This window comes from Podarcis vaucheri (assembly GCF_965113315.1).
Source record: "Podarcis vaucheri genome assembly, chromosome: 6".
Classification (NCBI taxonomy): Eukaryota; Metazoa; Chordata; class Lepidosauria; order Squamata; family Lacertidae; genus Podarcis; species Podarcis vaucheri.
Genome location: NC_138764.1, coordinates 86,232,672 through 86,255,212, shown reverse-complemented (window position 1 = coordinate 86,255,212; position 22,541 = coordinate 86,232,672). Strand labels below are relative to the sequence as shown.

The following is a 22,541-nucleotide window of genomic DNA, read 5'->3' as shown; positions in this document are numbered from 1 at the left end:
AAGTTTTCCTTAGAGAATTTTGGCTCTCTTCTCTATTTAATGTTAATATAATTGGGGGTACTGAACTCTTTTGTCCAATTTTTTTCTTAGCCACAAAGTAAAAGTTGTGTATGGCAGTGTTTTAATTGTGTGTTGCTTTAACAGAGTGCAAATGTATTATTTGGTTAACAAGTACAATTCTGCAATTAATTTTTCTCTCTGAAACGAATCACAAGCAACATTTCTCTTCATTCTTGCTGTTTAAAGATGCTTATACTAGGGTTTTTTTTCTTTAAAAAGAAAAGCACGTGCTTCTATGATGTCTTTGACATGAATCCTGTTCACACATACCTGGGAGTAAGTCCCATTGAAATAAAATATTGTAGCTTTTTGCACCGACACCGTCATTAATAAATCGAGTGTAAAGAATTTACTGCCAAGAATGAATTGTGAGATAATATAGTAGCTGCAATCATTTGCTGGAATTAATGCCAGAGAATAGTATATGAGCACATGTTATTTCCCTCTAAACAAATGAAAAGTAATTATTTCCATTAGTTTCAACTTTTTCTTAAAATATTGCTTCTCACATTTTAGTCCAGGAGCTATGTAAAGATTTAAGGAGTCTGAGTCAAGCTAGAAAAAGGGGGGAAATGAAATACCCTAAATAATATGGTTACTTGGTAAAACAGTACATTGCGCTTGGATCAGCAGAATATTATAGGTGACACATTTTTCATGTTTCTTTTATTGAATTTGTAGCCTAGTTCATCCAAAAGCTTCAGAGTTGATAGCAATATTGTGTTGGGAAGCTGAAGTACAAGCCTGTTATAAGAAACAAATTAAATTTATTAAATGGGATACCAGCTTCATAGAAGAATGGGGATTTGAGGAGGCATTGTTCATATTAATTTGTGGTTTTCACTGCCCCAAGCTGTGGTGAAGGTCAGTCACTTAAGCTGCAATCCTGTACACACCTGCTTGGGAATAAGTATCATTGAACTCAGTGGGACTTCCTTCTTAATTGAATTTCACTGTCAGGTGGCTTTAAAAAGGGATCAGACAATGCATTGGACAATTATTAACAGATATTGGCCAGGATAGCTATATAGAACCTCTATGTTCTCTGAATAGCAAATTCTGGAGAAAAGCAATGGTGTGTGTGTGTGTGTGTGTGTGTGTGTGTGTGTGACAAGAGCGATGCCTTCAGGCCTTAGAATCACAGAGCTGTAGAGTTGGAAGATACCCTGAGGATCATCTAGTCCAACTCCCTGCAATGCAGGAATATGCAGCTGACCCACAGGAATAGAACCTGCAACCTTGGTGTTATCAGCACCATGCTCTAGGCAACTGAGCTATCCAGGCTTCACAAGAAAATTACCTTGTTTGCTTTTCATTGGGCAACAGTGTTGGACCAGATGGACTCTTGGGTCTGATCCAACCATAGCTCAGCAGAAGGGCAACTGTTTTGTGTGCAGAAGGTCCCAAGTCCAATCCCTGGCATCTCCTGGTAGGGATGGGCATGTCACCTGTCTGAAAGCCTGGAGAACTGCTGTCAGTCATTGTAGACCAGTGGTTGCCACTGAATAGGTTGCACTGTGCTTGTTCCTCTAGTTTGCGAATAGGCCCCAAAATGTCAGCAAACAACACTGAGCTAGCTAGGTAGACCAATGGTCAGTCTCAGTACAAGGAGGAAAAAGATGACACCACACAGGTATTAAGTTCCAGGCATAAATAGGGTAAACATCTGGAGGTAATACAATAGTTGACCAGCACACCAAGCAGGCCAGCAGGAACCTTCAGTTACTTAACATGATGGGATTTCATGTTGACATGTTCAACCTCTTCCTTCGTCACCATTGCACTAGGATAAAACTCAGGTTAGCTGGGCACACCAGAAGGCCCAGTGCATGAAATAATTCTTAATCACCACTGGCTAAAATGACCTTATCATGTGGACAAATCCATTCTGCAACCTTGGAGAGTGGTATGAAATTAGCCCACCAGGTCAAAGCTTTTCAATCTCTACTAGTTGAAAGCTACTCCTGGCTCCCATCCATCCCAACCAGCATGGCCAATGGTCAGGGATGACGGGAGTTGTCACCTACTAGCATCCATAGGCTCACCATCCATATTTTTAAAAATTCACTTGATGACATTTTGTATGAGAAAAGTATTTTTCTCATACAAGAGATAGAGAGAGAGAGAGAGTTTGCTTGGCTGAGAGGCAAAGTGTTACATTTTGAGAAATAAATAAATAAAATGTAGCCACTGACTGAGGGCAAACTGAAATCGGTGGGGCAGGGCCCATCTGCCCTAATGGACCAACCTCCATTGCCTTGGTACTTTCCTGGGCCAGTATGCTCTCACCCTTGCTCTCCAAATCAAAAGCCACAATTACCCTCCCTTCTTGTAAACGTCATTAAAGCTCAGGAAGTTAGCACACACACTTCAGAAGACCCGGCTGTTCCTTTAAACTTCATTTAAAGCACATTCGAAGCATGTTCCTTCCCTCAAAGAATTCCAGGCGCCCCAAAGCCTTTCTTTTAGGAATTCTAGGTGCCGAAATCCCAATGGAGCAGAAAAGATTGTTTACGTATGCAACCATGGCTGTTGGAGATGGAAAGAAGATTTAATGGTGAATTTTGGATATAATTGAGATGTAAAAAATTTGGATTGTTATAAAAGATGCAGGAGAAGTCCAGGAGATTCTATGGAATCTTGTTTTTATGACGTGTGTTGGCTATGTGATTGTAAAACTTTAAATTGAAAAACCAAATAAATAAAATAAATAAAATTCCGGGTGCTGCACTTGTTGTGGGTGACAATTCCCAGTCACCCACAACAACCCAGTTCAGTGCCCAGCAATCCCCTGCAACCCACAAGGCCCGGAATTCTTGGAGGGGAAGAATGTGCTTTGGGGTCAGACGTGCAAGAAACACACACGCAGCTGGACAAGGAAAAGGGCTGATAAAACAGGCGCTGGATATACGTGCCTGGCTTGCCTTCTCGTTAGGTGTGGGGGGTTTTTTTGGCTAATTTTAAACTGCTGCTGAGCGCGTAAGGAAAAGGCTATATTAGGATCTGGACCGTGGCAGGAAGAAAAAGCACAACAGTTCCCTCTCCTTTTCCCGTTTGGCAAACCCCGACCCCGAAGCTCCAAACCCGCGCGGTTTGGGGCAGGGGTTGGGGGGCTGGGAGAGCTGGCTGGACTTAGCAGGTGGATACAAAAGTTGGGAAGAAGGGGGAGGAGGGCGCGAAACGTGACTGTGCTCAGCGAGTCCGGCATCTGCAGATAATCCCGCTTCTCGCGGCGTCCCTCCCTCGTTGATTGGATGGGTCCGCGGGGCGACGGCGTGGGGGGGGGCGGAGAGGGAGTCGGACGTGGAGGCCCCTCTGCGGCCCCGGAGGAAAGGAGGCGCTTTGCAACAGATGGTTCAAGGTCTTCTCTCCTCCGGCGCGTCCCGCGCGCGCTCTCTGGCTGGCTGGCTGGCTGGCCGGGAGCCCCCCGCGCAGCGCAGGCCGGCAGGGAGGGCGGGAGCGAGTCCAAGAAGCAGCTGTGTGGTCCTGCAGGGCGCGGGCGCCGCTTCGCACTGCCTTGCCCGCGCCTCGGCTCGCGCGGACCTTCGCTTCGGGCTGAGGGGGCGCCCATGCCGCTCGCTCGGGCTCGGTTGCCGGGCCAAGCGCCGCCGGCCCCGCCTCCGCCTCCGCTCGCGTCCACTTAAGTCGGCGAGTCGCACAAGCGCCGCCTTGGCCCGGCTGCGAGGGGAACTCGCCCGTTCGCCGGCGGGGAGGGGGCCGCCTGAGGTAAGTTCATTGGCTCGGCTGGATGGGAGGAAACCCCGCGCCCTCGCGGCCGCTGTCTGGTCCTGGCTTCGGAAATGTGACCTTGTTTCTGCGCTTGAGGCGCCGAGGCCGGGATAGGCGCGCTGCTGCTGCTGCTTTCTCCTCCTGCTCCTCCAAAACAGGGGGGTGAGAGAAGGCCAAATCTTCGCTTCCCGCCTCCCGGCACGCTGTGGTGCCTTTTTTAGACGAGGTTCAGGAGAAATGCTGAGAAAGACCTGGCTTTTCCTGGCCAGCTCTCCTCCAGGCAGGTTCCCCTTCGAGGTCTTCTTCTTGTTGTTGTTTAGTCGTTTAGTCGCGTCCAACTCTTCGTGACCCCCTGGACCAGAGCACGCCAGGCACTCCTGTCTTCCACTGCCTCCCGCAGCTTGGTCAGACTCATGTTTGTAGCTTCAAGAACACTGTCCAACCATCTCGTCCTCTGTCGTCCCCTTCTCCTTGTGCCCTCCATCTTTCCCAACATCAGGGTCTTTTCCAGGGAGTCTTCTCTTCTCATGAGGTGGCCAAAGTATTGGAGCCTCAGCTTCAGGATCTGTCCTTCCAGTGAGCACTCAGGGCTGATTTCCTTCAGAATGGAGAGGTTTGATCTTCTTGCAGTCCATGGGACTCTCAAGAGTCTCCTCCAGCACCATAATTCAAAAGCATCAATTTTTCAACGATCAGCCTTCTTTACGGTCCAGCTCTCACTTCCATACATCACTACTGGGAAAACCATAGATTTAACTATATGGGCCTTTGTTGGCAAGGTGATGTCTCTGCTTTTTAAGATGCTGTCTAGGTTTATCATCGCTTTTCTCCCAAGAAGCAGGCGTCTTTTAATTTCGTGACTGCTGTCACCATCTGAAGTGATCATGGAACCCAAGAAAGTAAAAACTCTCACTGCCACCATTTCTTCCCCTTCTATTTGCCAGGAGGTGATGGGCCCAGTGGCCATGATCTTAGGTGTTTTTTTTTATGTTGAGCTTCAACATGTTGAGCTTCAACATGATGTTGCGCTCTCCTTTTTCACCCTCATTAAAAGGTTCTTTAATTCCTCCTCACTTTCTGCCATCAAGGTTGTGTCATCTGCATATCTGAGGTTGTTGATATTTCTTCTGGCAATCTTAATTCCAGCTTGGGATTCATCCAGCCCAGCCTTTCTCATGATGAATTCTGCATATAAGTTAAATAAGCAGGGAGACAATATACAGCCTTCGAGGTCTTAAGCATCAGAAATCCATCAATGCTTCCTCGGAAGTCAGACCCATTGCTTTCCGGCTTCCTCTCCAGTCAGGAGAGTATAGGATTGCACCCTTGGTTGACACTGCTCCCCAACTGTTGTATCAGGACATTGTAGGCAGGTCTCCATCCTCCTCATTGTCTTATTAATGTGAAGGGAATTTGAATTAAAATTTTTTTTTTAAAGATGCAGAAGCCCATGCAGAGTGGTTTTTGCCAGCCTCCTGTCATGTCAGTATTTGGCAGGTTTGAATCCTGGTTGCAGCCCGTACGCCATACCATTTGAGATGTTGTTCTGTCACAATCTATTGAGATTTGTATATATGCTGCAGACCGCATCAACAGGTGCAGGTAAATTCATTGTGATTGTGGTTGTTCCCTGTGAGCTGTCACTAAGCATTGGGAACCCAGTGTGCTCGAGATAGAGGAATGGCTTTCAGCCAGCAGGGATTAAAAAGCATTGACCCAGTACACAGGTTAGTTTCATATACCCTCCAAGGTTGCTGAATGGATTTGCCCATATGATAAGGTAATTTTAGCCAGTGGCGATTAAGGGTAGATTGTGAGCATCAGGTTTGTCCAGCTAACCTGACTTGCATCCTAGTGTGTTGTATGGAGTCAAGACCTTGAGCATGTCAATATGACACTGTTCCACCAAGTCAAGAAACCTATGGGTTCCCACAGATCTGGGTGTGATTAAAGGCCTGTTTGGACATGCATGTACATCACCTGATGACTGCAACATCAAGAAGTGATGCAAAAGTGGGAAGGAGCCACCCAGATCAAAACATCAAAGACAAAACTTCCATATCACTTCTTAATAAACTGTTTCATTGCAGTTGGTTCACACATTTCAGTTGAGGATTACCAGTTGTGGAATTACAAAGTGGAACAGATGAATGTGTGGCACACCTACGAGATGTTTGTTATTTCTATTAATTTTGTTTTGTTTTTGTTTCAGTGTATGCATACACACACACACACACACACACACACACACACTTTTCTACTCCAGGTGCATAAAGCAATGTATACTTATGGTAAGAATCACATAGAATTGTAGAGTTATAAGGGTCTTCTTGTCCAACCCTTTGTTGAGGCAGATAATTCACTGCTGTATCCAGCCCCTGTTTTAAAAACACTGATGAAGGTTTGTCCACCATCTTCCTGTGCAGTTTGTCTAAAAACAGGCATAAAACCAAAATACTAAAGAAAGTAAAAAACAAAACAAAATACGAGTTAAGCACCTGTGGTTCACAGCCTGACAATGCAAAACTATGCAGGTCTACTCAAAAGTAAATCCCAAACAGTACAATAGGGCTTATTTCTCAGGTAAGCCTGAATTTCTTGGACACAGCATACTGATATGAACGTCCAAGTATTCTGAGACTTTTGTGTGAAGAACAAGCAATGAGGGAGGGATAAAAGTACACTTGCCACATGTGTTTGCAGAACGTATTTAGTACGTTCTGCAAACACTTTTTATGTTCAGCATTTCTGTTGAGTTGTTGTATATGACCTATAGGAACAATATAGAATTCCTTTATTAGAATATAACTGAAGGATCTCTTGTACTCTTGTACTGACTGAGATATTCCAGAGCATCTACAGTGGCAGAGCTTTCCCAATGTACATCCTATCTATATCACTGGTCTCTTATCCTATACACAACCCATAAAATTCAGCAGGACTTAACTCTCAGCACACATACATTGGATTGCACTGTTATACCCCAGAGTAAAGCGGAGGGTGAGGGACTTGCCAAGGAATTGTTCTGCGTATAGAAATACACTGAAAAAAATTCTTGCATGCTTTGTTTGGTGTGAAGCCATGGGTGGAGAACTGTGATTGACAGCTCTGTTGGCTCACCCCCTCTAACAACTTGCGCTTTCCACCTGTTCCAGGGAATTAACACCAGATAGAGAAATCCACTGCTACAGAGTCCAGTTGCTAGTACTGTACAAGAATAAGTCCCTTAAAAAGAGAGAGAGAGAAAGTGGAATTGAAACATTGTTTTTCACCCTTGTGTACATTACTCCACTGACATATTTAAAGACAAAACAAACAACTTATAAAGTGCAATATTTAATCCTTTTAGTCATTTCCTGGGCCAGGAGGCTACATTTTAAAGTAGTCCAAGCTGGAAGTCACAAGTGATCTAGGAATATGACCTAAGATAATGAGCATGCATATTTGGCTGAGTCAGCCTGTGCTTCCTTGCCAGTGTAGATAGTGGGTTGATGGTTTCAGGGTTACAAACTTGGGTATCTCATTGTGTAACTAGAAATGATACTTCTCCAGGATGTCATCACTTTTCAGGCAATGTGTAAACAAGCCTGTGAATTACATCAAGCCGTTGCACATGGCTGAATATGAAGTACTATTTTAATGTGTTACTTAAAACATTTCTGTAGTGCCCTTCAGTCCGGGATTTTTGTGATGATTTGCAGTTGCTAAAAAGCACAATTAAAGTGTAAAACAAAACAAAACACCAGTTGTAGCAGGAATGGGGAATTTTAAGCCTGAAAAAAGTAAAAGGAGGTGACGTGATGCCAGGTTTGAGTGGGGTCTGGGCAAGATTCTCTGGTGACCCTCCATCACCACTGTAGTGGCTAATGCACCCCCCTGGCAAGCTTACTGATAAGCAGTGTCAGTACTCTAAAAAAATAATAATAATCCATGACCCAGCACTGATAGGAGAAGTGCAGAGCTGAATTCCTGCAGTTGCTACCATCCTGAGTTGCCCTGCAATGCTTCTGGATCCTGATGTAGCATGATTGGTGGCAGAGCGCAGAAGCATGGTTGGAAAATAAGGTGGTAGCTGCAGCCACCTGGCTTGGCTTCCTTTTAGCACGGGGCCATTTAAGAAGTTTTTTAAGCGCACACACACACACTGGAAGACAGTGCCTACCCCAGAGGCACTGAGGTACCACTATTCCTCTCAGATTGGACTTTATCTGGACTGGGGATATGGAGATATTTTTCTTTCTTTTATCTATGTTGCCACAAGCCTCTGGGTTGAGACCAGTGTTATTTCACTCGTACAGAAAGCTTCCACGCCAGTGCCTGCCAGCTGCCACTAGAAACAAGTGGCACCAATTTGGAAATGCTTCCCAGATTTGAAAAGCACACCGTGTAAGGACTTCTAAATGTTACCTCCCTCTTCTTGGATTGCTGCCACGTGGAAGCACTTTTTAGAAGCTTCCATATGTTTGAAGCCAGCCACCAGAACTGTAGGATGTCCTGAAGTGGGTTGAATGATCTGGGAGAAACTTCCATCCCTTTTAATGTTCTCTGTGGTTCAGAATGTCATAGATACTTTCATTATGTTGCAGAGAAATTGTGAGGTCTCCTCCTACTTAACATTTGGTAACAGTACTGGGTTGTATACAGCACAGAGCATCGAAGGGATGCATCTTCTGACCCAGAGAACTTGCTATCTAGTTTCCACCGAGGGTGATGAAGGAGGGAACTGGGAAAGGGAGGAATGGAGAAAGAGTTTGGAAATTGCCATTGAATAGTAGGGGTGTGGAGAGAAACTTTATTAAAGCAATACAAGTGAGTCCAAAGTGGTTCAGTGATTATTTGGTTGAAGAAATTGGTCTAATAGAGAATGGGAGGAGGAACTTGGTGGCAGGCTTTTACAGACACAGTGCTGTGGTCTGTATCCCAACCACAGGTTAAAAATGGGTGGGGAACATTCCCTCTCAGGCCGGCGTTTGTGGGCAACAGGTAGATGGAGCCAGAGTCAGAAACTAGTCTTCATGCCATAGACAATTTTCTACACACACTCACACACCCCTCTCTATCCTCTACCCAGTCAAGCATAATACATTATCAGACACATTCCAACTATGCAGAATTACTAGATGAGCAAAGCAGGGTGGGAGAGGAGGGTGTCCTGGGGAGAGTTCCAAGGGCCAAAGAGAGAACCCTGGATGGTCACATTTAACCCCTAGTGCCTGAGGTTCTCCACTATCTGTGCTCCTCCTCCACACTTGCTGCTGCTCCTAAGCCATGGACAAAACAAGGCATTAATGCAACAAGGCTTTTCATGTCATCTGAACCCAGGCTTGTCATTGGTTTCTTCCAAACAAACCATGAATGGTAACCAAAGTTTGCTTCCTACCTATGGTTTATTTGGAGATAAGAAGTCACAAACTTCAGAGAACTATGGTGTATTACATCAGTGGTGCAGCAAGAACGGGGAAGGTGTGCCATGGGTGCTTTTGAGCTGCATGTCCTAGCATGCTGTCCATCCAGTACAACCCTTGCCTGTGGCCTATGTTACTCCAGATTTTTTGCCCTCATCTACTCTAATTCCTTTAAAGTGCTTTGTCTCTTTTATGCTTACGATTCCTTTCCAGAACATCAAAATGATGCCGCTTTTCTTGTGTCTTTCAAATCCCTCTTCAAAAACCATGTCTTCTGTGGCTTAACCCCCTTACTAGCCTGATATGTGTTAGGCATACCTTATCTCATAGAAAGCAGTGCACTAAAACCCACTGGGTTTAATCTCTTAGTTCACACACCCAACTGAATTTAATTCATTGCATTTACCACCTTCAGTTGTGTTGTGTTGTGTTTAAATTTATACCGCAGTCAACTTGAGTCAGGGACCAGACTTGTTTTGTCTTAGGCTGTTCAGTGTTGATATTAATATAACACATTCTGAAGTTACCACATGCTTGTTTTCTCCTGCTCTGAAGGGTAGGATTCAAACCTGCGGCTGCAATTTACAAGAAAAGAGATTCCACCTAAACATAAAAGAAAAAAAATTCTGACAGTAAGAGTTGTTCAACAGTGGAACAGACTCCCACAAGAGGTGGTGGACTCCCCTTGGAGGTATTTCATCAGAGGATAGGTGGTCCTCTCTCTTGGATGCTTTAGCTGAGATTCCTGCATTGCAGGGGGTTGGACTAGATCATGGGTAGACAAACTAAGACCCGGGGGCCGGATCCGGCTGAATCACCTTCTAAATCCAGCCTGCAATGGTCCGGGAATCAGCATGTTTTGACCTGAGTAGAATGTGTCCTTTTATTTAAAATGCATCTCTGGGATATTTGTGGGGCATAGGAATTTGTTCATTCCCCCCACCCCCAAAAAAATATAGTCCGTCCCGCCACAAGGTCTGAGGGACAGTGGACCGGCCTCCTGCTGAAAAAGTTTGCTGACCCCTGGACTAGATGACCCTTGGATCCCTTCGAAACCTACGATTCTGTGATTAACTTTGATTAGACAACTTCACCTGTGTACAAGCTGTATGTTTGTGGCATGCCGCCCAAACTCTCATTCTTTGCTTATTTTTTTTTGGGGGGGGGAGTGAACCACAGAGCATCTGGCTTAATATTACATCTGGACTGGTGCTTGCAGTGTGTTTCTCTCCAGACAAGCCACCATCTGAAGCCAAGGTGTGTTGCATGCGTGAAAGCTACTCGAGCCATTTAAATTATGGTTAGTGACTTCACATTGTATCTGAATGTGATCATATGGGGAGTGGCCAGGGGTGGTGGGGATTGTAGCCCAGGCATAGGTTCCCCACCACAATATCATCTGTAATATATGCAGAGCTCCAAGCCGTATTCATCTCATCTTCTGGGGTATTCCAGAAAATAAACAGTGACAGAGAAAGCCTTGTAAAAATTTACGGCTTAGAGACAGAATAGCTTGTAGATCAGAGACATGCAAGGTCCCATTGTATGTTAGGTGTATTTAATGTAGTCTCTGCCTCTTATCCTGTTTCTAATCTGTCAGTGGTAGGCAAGCTTTTAATCCTATGTAGCAACAAAAGTGTTTTAATCACTTTTAGGATTACGATACATTTTTGTGCAGAGTGGAATCAGTAAATATTGCACTTTGTAGTAGACTCCTGGATTGCTTTTCTTTTAATTCTTGCTTTGCTGCTGTCTTGTTCCTTTGTAAAATTCAGGGGGTGAGCAATTCTTTGCTTGTGGAATATTAAGAGGCCTCTCAAAATGCAGATGAGCTTTTGCATTGCACTATGTAATAGGCAGATTGTTGTTGTGCTTTCATTAGACTGTGACTAAGAATCCTCTTATTACTTTCAGATCTCCATATCTCACTGTGCCAGGTGCACACTAAGTGCAGCTTGAGGTTCTGTTGTTCAGAAGATGCTTTTTGTTTCTGGAGACTTGTTAAGGTGAAGAAAAGGGAGACATTATTTTGCATACAGGCTAAATTGTGGGGAGGGGAGATAATAAAAAACTTATATAAAGCAGGAATGGTTACCCACTGGCATGCTAACTTCCTTTGGCTAGAACTTTAGTGTTGGTTGTTTGAAAACAGCTGTTCAAATGAACTTTTCTTGCCACGTGGTTCCTTGTAAGCTGGTCTGTAAATCTGTACTGGAAAATTGCAAAGTGTAACCTACGTGACAAAAATAATGACTCCACTGAAACTGTAATCCGCATGGATTTTTACAGGCGAAGAATATACTTGGAAATATACTACATGGATACAAAATATGCAAATAGAAATCTAAATGCATTAATCTTCTCCCACTGTCAAATTGTCAGTTGCAACCCAAAACAGAAGGTGGGGAAACACTACTGTTGTTCCTCAGAGTGAATTTTCCACTGCTAGGATACCTTGGTTTGAACATCCTCAGCAAGTGTGTGGCACCCTCAGTCAAGCTGCTGCTACACTGAGCTTCTCCTTTCTTTTCCCTTTCTTTTAACATTTCAGTTTGAAATCTGCCTTTCTTTGGCACAGTGGGCATCTGACCTTCACACTTTGCTTCCTCTGCTTGCCACTGGCGCCTCCTCTGCCTTCTGGTGGAATATGCCAGCTGTAACCTTGGAACACTTTTCTGTCCCAGCTTGCTGCCTCTGCACTGATACTAGGCCCGGTAATGATGTGCACCTTACATGATTAGGTGGCAGTGTCTGCTGCTAGTGAAGGTGTATGTACATTAATACCAGTTAATGTATGTACATTAACTGGTATTTCTGCTTTAGGTAAGAAGAAGAAGAAGAAGAAGAAGAAGAGTAGTTTGGATTTGATATCCCACCTTTCACTCCCTTTAAGGAGTCTCAAAGCGGCTAACATTCTCCTTTCCCTTCCTCCCCCACAACAAACACTCTGTGAGGTGAGTGGGGCTGAGAGACTTCAAAGAAGTGTGACTGGCCCAAGGTCACCCAGCAGCTGCATGTAGAGGAGCGGAGACGCGAACCCGGTTTCCCAGATTACGTGACTACCGCTCTTAACCACTACACCACACTGGCTCTCCAGTGTTTTGCTGCCACGAACACAAGCACAATATAGATTTGCTAAGCCTAAAGGGACTGAAGGAGCCCCCCACCTCTCTTTAATGTAAAGAAGCCTCACTGAATCAAGTTTGAAAATGTGTGCACGACAGGAAATGTTTTAACAGATTTGCTCCAAGTTGAGAGAAAAAACACACTAAATGGTAACACAAACACTTTGCAGAGTACTCTTCAGTGTCAGGTATGTATTCTTAAAAGAAAAGCAATGACAAACATAGACAGCATCTTAAAAAGTAGAGACATCACCTTACCAACAAAGGCCTGTATAGGTAAAGCTATGGTTTTCCCAGTAGTGATGTATGGAAGTGAGAGCTAGACCATAAAGAAGGCTGATCACCAAAGAATTGATGCTTTTGAATTATGGTGCTGGAGGAGACTCTTGAGAGTCCCATGGACTGCAAGAAGATCAAACCTATCCATTCTTAAGGAAATCAGCCCTGAGTGCTCACTGGAAGGAAAGATCGTGAAGCTGAGGCTCCAATACTTTGGCCACCTCATGAGAAGAGAAGACTCCCTGGAAAAGACCCTGATGTTGGGAAAGATGGAGGGCACAAGGAGAAGGGGATGACAGAGAACGAGATGGTTGGACAGTGTTCTCAAAGCTACCAGCATGAGTTTGACCAAACTGCGGGAGGCAGTGGAAGACGGAAGTGCCTGGCGTGCTCTGGTCCATGGGGTCACGAAGAGTCGGACACGACTAAACAACTAAACAACAACAACATGTATTCTTATCCTTGTTGAAGGAAAAAATATATTGCATGAATTAAGTTTGTATCATACAACCAGATACGTTGTGCTTTTGGAGGTTGGTTTGTCGCCAGCATATTTTCTTCAGAGAAATCCCTAGTTACTTGTGCTGTTTTGCTCCTAAAGTGAAGTGGTGATGCACAAGAACCACATCTTTTTGGAAAACAACAGCAAAGAGTCTTACAGCACCTAAAAGAACAACAAATTTATTGTGACTTTTGTAGACTACAATCTGCTTCATCAGATTCATGAAAAGTTTTCCTGAGTTACAGGTACACATGGTTTTGCAAGGGGGAGAACAGTTAGCAGTGAGGTCAGGGGAAAATGAAACAGAGAAAAGCACAGTGATGATTATGTAATAATTAATTACACTCTCTGACCTGCAGCTCCAAGCTGGGCTTTTATGTGTTGAACACCTGTGTGAAATAACCTCTAAAGCAGGTGTGGGGAACCTTTGGCCCTCCAGATGTCCTCCCTGGATTCCATTAATGTGTTCCTCTCCATAAGAGGGAGGAGGGCTGGCAAGAATCCTACTTCGCCATCCAGAGCAGATGTATCTTGAGAGAGAGAGGCACACACCTCCTCCAGCCTATGTTTCCTGGTCTCACCTCCACCCCCATGTCTTCCTCTTGTTCTCCAACCCACATCCATCTCTGCCTGCCACTCCATGCCTGAACATGTTAATGCATCTGGACTCACAACCATTTGCATCAAAATCACCTGCTAAATGTCATCTCCTACCTCCATCAATTTAGCAGAGTTTTCCATGCAAACCTGGATGGAAACTACTACTAAAAAACGACACCTCCATTTAAACAGGTTTAACATTTTAACATGCAAACATTCCTAAAACAAGAAGGGATGGGTAACTGATTCTTCTGCTAAAATGATTAATTTTAGCAGGTTATTCCATTCAGAGCTGTATGGAAACCCCTATTCACATGATGGGGAAATTCAGTTCTGAGTGTGAGTGGGGATTTTGATGTATACCCCTCCTTCATTGAGAAAGGGGTATGCATCATAATTTTCTACTAAAAGAGAGATTCCTCCATATTTTTTGCAGGGGATCCCATGGAAGCCCCTTCTAAATGAAGGGGAAAACCCCTCCTTTTTTGGGAGTTCCTTGTAAGGTGCTTTGAAGTCCCAGCTTAAGAACCTTACACACAATATCCTTGTGTCATCATGAGACTGACAGATCAAATGTGTCCCACAAGATTAGTCCAGATAAGATATTTCCATGAAGCCAAAATAGTTCACTACTCATGCTCCAAGGAGAGTGGAAAGTTGCTGAGGTCTAAGGGGAGTTGGTGGAATGGGTGGGGTTGGTAAAGAGATGTGGGGGGAGCGTGATGAGGAACACGAGCAGGGGTGCAGTCGCTACAAGGCTGGATTGGCTTGAAGCACTATCACTCAATAGAGCAACAACTGGAAATTCATTGAGGTCCTAACTTCTAGCACCAGGTGTGATGGTTCAGGAAAGACATTGTACATCCTTTAGGCTTCCTGTGGCACATGTATTTCTTGATTTGAGAGCTGTATAATAGTTTGCAGCTTGTACAAAATGAGTGTTTTATTTTTATGACTCACTTTTCTTCCTCTTCAAAGTGGTTAACACATTCTTTTAAATCAATAGGTAAAAGGTAAAGGACCCCTGACAGTTAAGTCCAGTCATGAACTACTCTGGGGTTGTGGTGCTCATCTCGCTTTACTGGCTGAGGGTGCCGACGTTTGTCCGCAGACAGTTTTTCCGGGTCATGTGGCCACCATGACTAAGCCACTTCTGGTGAAACCAGAGCAGCGCACGGAAATGCCGTTTACCTTCCCGCCGGATTTATCTACTTGCACTTTGACATGCTTTCGAACTGCTAGGTTGGCAGGAGCAGGGACCTAGCAATGGGAGCTCACCCCGTTAAACTAATAGAAGAATAATAAAGTACATTGAAGCAAACAGCAGGTACAAATTACAAATACCAGTCAAGAAACCTTCCCCATCTCAGTAACACTAGTAATTTCTAGCTGTACCTTTCAAAGGCGCCATGCATTCCTGCATGGCAGAATTCAAATAGTGATAGGACCAAATAGAGAAGGTCATCCCAATGTCTCAGCATCATAACTGAGAAGGCACCTCTTCACCTACATCTCAGTCCATATGGGGACAGTCTGCCTCATGGGCATTGGAAGGCGCTTTATACCAAGTCAGATCATTGGTCCATCTAGTCATTATTATCAATACTAACTTGCAGTAGAGTCTCCAGGGTTTCAGGCATCTCCTACCTGGAGATGTCAGGTGTTGATTGTGGGACCTTTTCTATGCAGAGTTTGTGCTCTGCTACTGAGCTGTGATCTTTCCCCATCCTTTTACGTCTTTGCTATATTAGCTTGTGTACTGTGTTTCATTGTGTGACCCTGATCCTCTAACTTGGAACCAGTTTCACAAATGGAAGGTTTCTTCTCCATAACTTGTGGCAGGATTTGTTTGTTTCACTTAAATCCTTCCTCCAAATTGCTGAGAATGGTGTACACATAGTTCTCAGGTGGTCTCCTATCCAGGCAGCTAACATGGCCAGATCTGCTTGGCTTACACAGCTGTAACATCTTGTGCCTTCACGCCATTATCCAGGCCTGCGTAAATCAGAGACGCGGTGCGATATTAATGGAGCTAAAGTAGCAGCATCAGCAATATTAACTAATTTCCTCATTTGCATCTGAGGCATTTGTTTGGTAAAAGGATCATTAAGCATATGCAAACATTCCACGCACTGCGTAAGTTCTTCAGGCTCTGGCAAATGATGAATGGGAAAATTAGAGGTTGCAGGAAAATGTAAATATCATCCTTTGTAAACCTGTCCCCTGGCAAGAATGAAATATTCTCCCTTTGAGCAATGAAGCATTCGTTATATTCTTTTCACATCAGTGAAGAATGCCCAAGACTATTTTACATACTTGATTTGTCCCTTTTACCTTTTTTTCCCTGAGCACTCCTGTTGAATTGGGATTTGTCTTGGTTTTGTTGAACAAGCGCTCTAGCACTGTGCTGCAGAAAGAAGTGCCATAACTCCAATTAACTCCCATGCTATAATCTCTTGAACAATTCTGGACCCGTCTCTTCATGTTTTTCATATTAACAGCCATGGGTCATTTGCCAAATGTTTGGTTAAATAATTGCACAGTGGATTAAACTGCAAGCTCACATCATGGTTGCTATTAAATAATTTATGTGTAACAGCAAACCTACCTGAGGAAAACTGGGGTCATTGGGCAATCCATTAAATCTTAGCTCCAATGGGAAAAGCTTCCCTCCAGTTCTCACTGGAGATAAAAGGATCTGCAACAGATCACAACATTCATCAAGACTACATTTTCATTTACTGGCTTTCTCTCTGTGGAATAACTGCTTAAGGTCAGTGAAATCACTGTGTTTTATCAAGGGCCAGATTTGTCCATACATTGTGAGAACAACCCAGGCAACTTCATAGGACTGGTAGTATGAAAACTCTGTCTTTTATGATGTGGACAGTGTTGCCAGATCTGACAGAGTGCCAGAAAACATATGAACATGTACACATGTCTTACATGTGGGAAAGCTAACTTTTAAAGAATGTTTCCTGGAGAAAGCAGTACAGTGGTACCTTGGGTTACATACGCTTCAGGTTACAGACGCATCAGGTTACAGACTCCACTAACCCAGAAATATTACCTCAGGCTGAGAACTTTGCTTCAGGATGAGAACAGAAATCTTGCACCGGCAGCGCAGCAGCAGGAGGCCCCATTAACTAAAGTGGTGCTTCAGGTTAAGAACAGTTTCAGGTTAAGAACGGATCTCCAGAACGAATTATGTACTTAACCCAAGCTACCACTGTATGGACAAAGGTGGAATAACATTAGCTTGGATAACCTGTGAGCCTAGGGCTTGCCGATCGAAAGGTCAGCGGTTCGAATCCCCATGACGGGGTGAGCTCCCGTTGCTCGGTCCCAGCTCCTGCCAACCTAGCAGTTCAAAAGCATGTCAAAGTACAAGTAGATAAATAGCTACCACTCTGGCAGGAAGGTAAACGGCATTTCTGTGTGCTGCTCTGGTTTCGCCAGAAGCTGGCTTTGCCATACTGGCCAGAAAAACTGTCTGCGGACAAACACCGGCTCCTTTGGCCAGTAAAGTGAGATGAGCACCGCAACACCAGAGTCATTCATGACTAGACTTAACTGTCAGGGGTCCTTTACCTTTTAATATTACTGAGCCACTTTTAGGGAGCTGACAATAATCACACTGTTGCAGAAATTCAGGTGTTTATTTATAAAAAGATTTAAAGGCAAGAATAAGCCAGTATGAAATTATTTGGAAGAAACGAAATGGCTTTGTTGTCACTACAGAATAGAAAGGGATAATAATGCATGTATTACCTGGACCAAACTTAGTTACTAAAGCAGAGATAGAGGTTTCCTCCTGGAGCAAGTAACAGTTTGGGACAGGAGTGTGTGAGATATATTGGGACTATTGTGCAGGGGGAAAGGGTTAGTCCATTCATGCCATGATACTGACAGGGAACAGGGCTGTCATTGTTGGCTTAAAAAGAAATGAAACAAACAAATGCAAAACAATGTTTTGATGTAACCTCAAATGTGAACAAATTTCATTACTTTTCAGAAACCTCATTTGCCACAGACTGTATCTGCTCCAAGATGCTTGTTAAAATGGCTTTGCAATAGTGAGGGAACTGTAGATGATTACTTTGCAAAAGCATTATGAATCAGTGGTAGAGCACTTGTGTGGGGGAGGATTCCCCTCCCCATGTGTTCTCCAAAGATGCTCTTGAAAATGCTAACTTAATTCCAAATCAAGTTGAGAGGAGTGTGCTCATCACTGAGCCGAAGTGTTTGGGCGGGTGATTGATGGGTGCAGGCAGTGCTTTGACACCTCAATATTGCATGTGGCTAGCAGAATTGCACGGCACCAAATCAGCCAAGAGTAGTCCTGTTCTGGCTTGATCTGAACAGATTTTTACCGTATGAAAATACTTAACTGTGATTACTGTCTCAATGTCTGCTTAATGGTTGGGTGTCCATCCTGTGCACATACTACTCTCGGGTTCATTTTTGAGCTTCTTCCACCAGACACTAATTAATGGGAAGGCTTTTCATAATGTGGTTCCCAAGTTACTATATTGCAATAGCGAACTCTCATTATTTGTTTCCATTAAGACAGAATACAAAACACCCTCAGCATTCAAGAATCCTGTGTACTTTTGTCATTTTGACACTTTCTCTGTTTCATTTACTTGGTCCCTTCATTTGGTCAGTTCTGAACAGGACTCTGGCAGATTTAGAACCATGTGCTTTATTACAGATACCTGATTTTGATTCAGCACTTCACTTTGTGAGCTGCACAAATGAAACCATAGTATATTAAGTTCCCATTTTGACCTCCATCCCCTCCCATAAGCTACTTCATTTTGCCAATGAGCTTTTTCACACATAGCACCAAAATTCGGTTTGATGCTATGTGAAAAAGCCTTATGCTGCCTCCTCCCATCTTTAAACCCTCCCCAGGTTTGACCAGTTGCTTTTCAACAGAGGGCAGTCCAGTGGTGATACCTATTTAGGCATCTTATCTGTTCTCTCTCTCTCTCTCTCTCTCTCTCTGTGTGTGTGTGTGTGTGTGTGTGATGCTGGGTCCCAAAGTGATATACATAAAGCAGCTTGCCCTAGACAAAAAAAAAAAATGAGTAGTTGTGGCACAGGTATAAGCATAGTAACAAGCAAAGATTGGTCCATTAGGGCAAATGGGTCCCCACCAATCTTAGCCTGCCTTCAACCAGCTCCCACCTGCCTGTCTTCTTCCTTGTATTCTATTTCAGGGCTTCCTCTTCCTTAGTCTCAGTGTTGCTCCTTGCAGAACACAGCCCAGGGAAAGATAGGGACAAAACCAGAATTAGCTGACTCTGCCTGTCATTGGCTCTGGCGCTACCTGCTGTTGATCTCTGCCCAATTTGTCCCACTGGGCACCAGCTACCACTGATAGTAACTCAGGAAGCTGTCTAAGTCAGACCAGTAATCCATGTGGCTTAGTACTGCCAACATTGAGTGGCAGAAGCTCTGCAGGGTGTCAGACCAGATGGGAACTTTTTTTAGCTCTACTAGGAGATGTCAAGGATTGAACTTTGGGCCTTTTCCAGACAAGGAACATATCATTTTCAGCATGCAGAAATAAGCAAATTGATTTCTTGCATCATCTAATGAGCTTCAGCAGTCCGATAATTAAGTATCATGTTGGTTTAGTTCTTTACATTGCTTTTTTCTTTTGTCCTCTCCAAGCTGCTGTGAGTTATAGATCTTCTGTTGCTTTCGTCTGTACCTGCCTAGACTTTGCTTCTGGGTAGAATTCTATTTCATGACAGCACATGCCATTATTACAGGACACTTGTGTCTTAGAGGGACAAGGAGATGATATACATCTTTCAGTCCCATTTTTTCCTCCAAGAGCATTTTCAGACAGGACTATAACAAAAGTTTAAAATTGAACTGCACTAAGTCGGTCATCTATAGGGGTTCTCAAACATTCTGTCCTCAGGCCCCACCTCGGATGACTGTAAATTACTGAGGCTCACTAGTCACAAAATAGCATCATAGTTTGGCATAATTGACCGCAACCTAGTGACATCATGTTATAGTGATATCTAATCCCCCTTTTAGCAATTTCTAGGCATTTCACACAGGGATTTCCTTGTAGCTTGGAGTTTACTTTTCCTCAAGTACAGACTCTGGAAATACTGTGACTCTGCTTTACTATATCAGTAAGAATTTGCTGATTCAATGCCTCTAAGTGAAGCATCTTAAGGGAAAGGGTATGATGCAAATGTCATCAATTGGCCACTGATGGAAGGAGAATGCTGAACTAGATGAACCCTTGGTTTGATCCAGCAAAGCAGTTTTTATGTTCTTATCTCAAATCTGCTCAAACTAATGAGAAGATTTAGAGTTTGCACAGCACAGCTTGTATCTTAATGCAGCTGAAACCTTGTATTTTTAAAAAGTGGTTTTTGTTTTTCATGCATCTCTTCTTTCAAAATCACTTTGGTCCATAGGAAATTGCTCCTCACATTCCCTAAGCATACATGGTTATGTGGGGACTTCATTAACCTTTACAAGATAAATAATATTTTTAAAACAATGATTTCATGAGAAGTGGTTTTCCAGTGTTTCAGTTTATTGTGACAGCTGAGAAAAGGGCAGGCAGTTAGATGAGAACTGTAGATGGGGCTGATTTTCCTTAAAGAATTAATCTTTGCAGCCCCCCTCCCCATATTTGAGTGATTCCTTAGTTGGCTCTGGAACATAGTTCATTCACTGATACTCCCACGCGGTTGCCAATCTCATCATTGTCTGGTTCTTTTCTTCTCAAGAGATTCAGAAATTGGTACTAAGCGTTGGTCTCTGCTTACTCCTGCTGTTGCCCAATTGAATAATCTCTTCCCATGCCTCAGGCAAATAATAGTGATGGATGGCTAAAGCAGGCCACTGAGGGCTACTTTGTACAACTACTGCTGTGCTGTCCTTGTGGCTTAACTGAATTTTATGGTTACCTGAATTTTTCCTCATAAGCACAAAATACAATTTTGCAGTCTGCCTAGTATGGATTGAGCAGCATGGTGTGCCACCCTAAATATGACACTTATTTTTCTTCCCAGATTTTCCTCCCAACACTTGAAGAGAATTGGCCACCTGACTAATTCATTGGCCATGTTCACTTATAAGGATAAACCAGATTTTCTCCTTTCTTGTGGTTTAGCTAGTGCACACTGCCTGGTCGCTTCTCCTTCCTCTCTTGGTGCAAGTGGGAATAGTAATCCTGGAAGTAGGGATGGAAGGAGCCATCAGTTTTGGTTCTGTCCGTTTCTTGTGTCCCCCCCCCCCATTAAATTCAGTTTTCCATATTTCTGTAGTGATTTGCAATTTCTTTTTATGAAAACCCTTTTCTTCTGTTAGCTTCATTCCGGGTTCTGCGCAAGGCACAGATGGAGGGGAAGTAATGCAGAGAGAGGAGTCACTGAGCATGTGCTGCAGCACACCATACTTCTTCCTCTCTCTTCTGCATCTGTGTCATCATCAGAGGCAGGGCAGCATGCTGTTTAATTGGTAAAGGTACCCCTGACAATTAGGTCCAGTCGTGGCTGACTCCGGGGTTGCGGGACTCATCTCGCTTTATTGGCTGAGGGAGCCGGCGTACAGCTTCTGAGTCATGTGGCCACCATGACTAAGCCGCTTCTGGCGAACCAGAGCAGCGCACGGAAATGCCGTTTACCTTCCCGCTGGAGCGGTACCTATTTATCTACTTGCACTTTGACGTGCTTTCAAACTGCTAGGTTGGCAGGAAGCATGCTGTTTACTGCCCCACTAACCTGCCACCCAGGCCACTTGCCACCCCTACCCTGCATCCAGGTACTGGGTATTTATTGGAATTGGCTGCAACTTCTTCTGAGAGTGCATTTGACAGCAAACAATGGAATATACGAAAAGGGTGTGAGGCTGCTAATCCTAAGCAGGCTCAGCAGGAGGTGAGTTTTCTGCAGACTAAGCACTTCTCAAGTTGGGCTGTAGTTTAGGAATGATTGTTTATATAATACGTCTGAATATTTAGCTTGAAAAGACAAATAGTCCTTAATAGCTTCCAGCAAAGCAGGAGCAGCCGCTCTCAAATTGTGGAACATTAGCACAAGCAATGATAGAAGGCAGTACATCAAATGTACGTAGACGAGAGAACCCACCAGACATACTGTACTCTTGACAGCTTTCTTTATTTTTATTTTTAGGTCAGTATCTACCAGGTAGCTGCTCTGAGAATAGAAATGGCATGATGCGGTGGATATTGCATGCTTTCCTCCAAAGTAAGTGATATATTGTTTTGAACACACCCCACCCTCCTGTAGGTATGTGCAAAAATATAGCCAATATATTTTTTTAACCACAAAGCAGAAATGTTGGAAGTAGGCTATACTTTTATGGTGTGATTAAGGAGATAATGAAACACTCAGTTGCTTTCTAAACTTGTTGGATGTTTGCTGCCAGAATTCTGTAGCCTGGGCAAAACATTAGTGTCTCCTACATGATCTTTTAAAAAGCAGATCCTGAAGATTATTTGTTCTGTTATAGAATGATGCATTGTCTTGACTACATTTTAAATTAAGAAAAATACTTGCATTGGCTCAAATCCACTGTGGTTATTTCCAGGTTTCTGCCCATCATACCCTTTCCAAGGAACTCTGTTTCCTTCTTCTCCTGGTGGGTTTCCATCCATCCCAAACAGGCACTCAGTGTTACATGACTACTAAGCATGTTCTATCCTTATTGAACTATTCTAAGGGATTTCCCCGCCGCACCAATCGGGGTTGCCCTCCCCTTAAAAAACGTACTTCTGCAAATCTTTCCCACAATCCTGATTATGCCTCCTTCTTGTATGTGGGTGGTGTTGGTTTG

The 22,541-nt window shown here is 43.8% G+C and overlaps 1 protein-coding gene across 1 annotated transcript in view; it reads left to right on the top strand.

Moving 5' to 3' along the window:
* The first annotated feature begins 3,645 nt into the window (after positions 1–3,645).
* The window catches only part of SULF2 (sulfatase 2), a 296,927-nt gene continuing 278,031 nt past the window's right edge, over positions 3,646–22,541 (top strand). The window contains exons 1-2 of the mRNA XM_082225923.1: positions 3,646–3,786; positions 21,878–21,952. The gene's annotated coding sequence lies outside the window, so the exon portion shown is untranslated. The remainder of the gene's footprint in view (positions 3,787–21,877; positions 21,953–22,541) is intronic.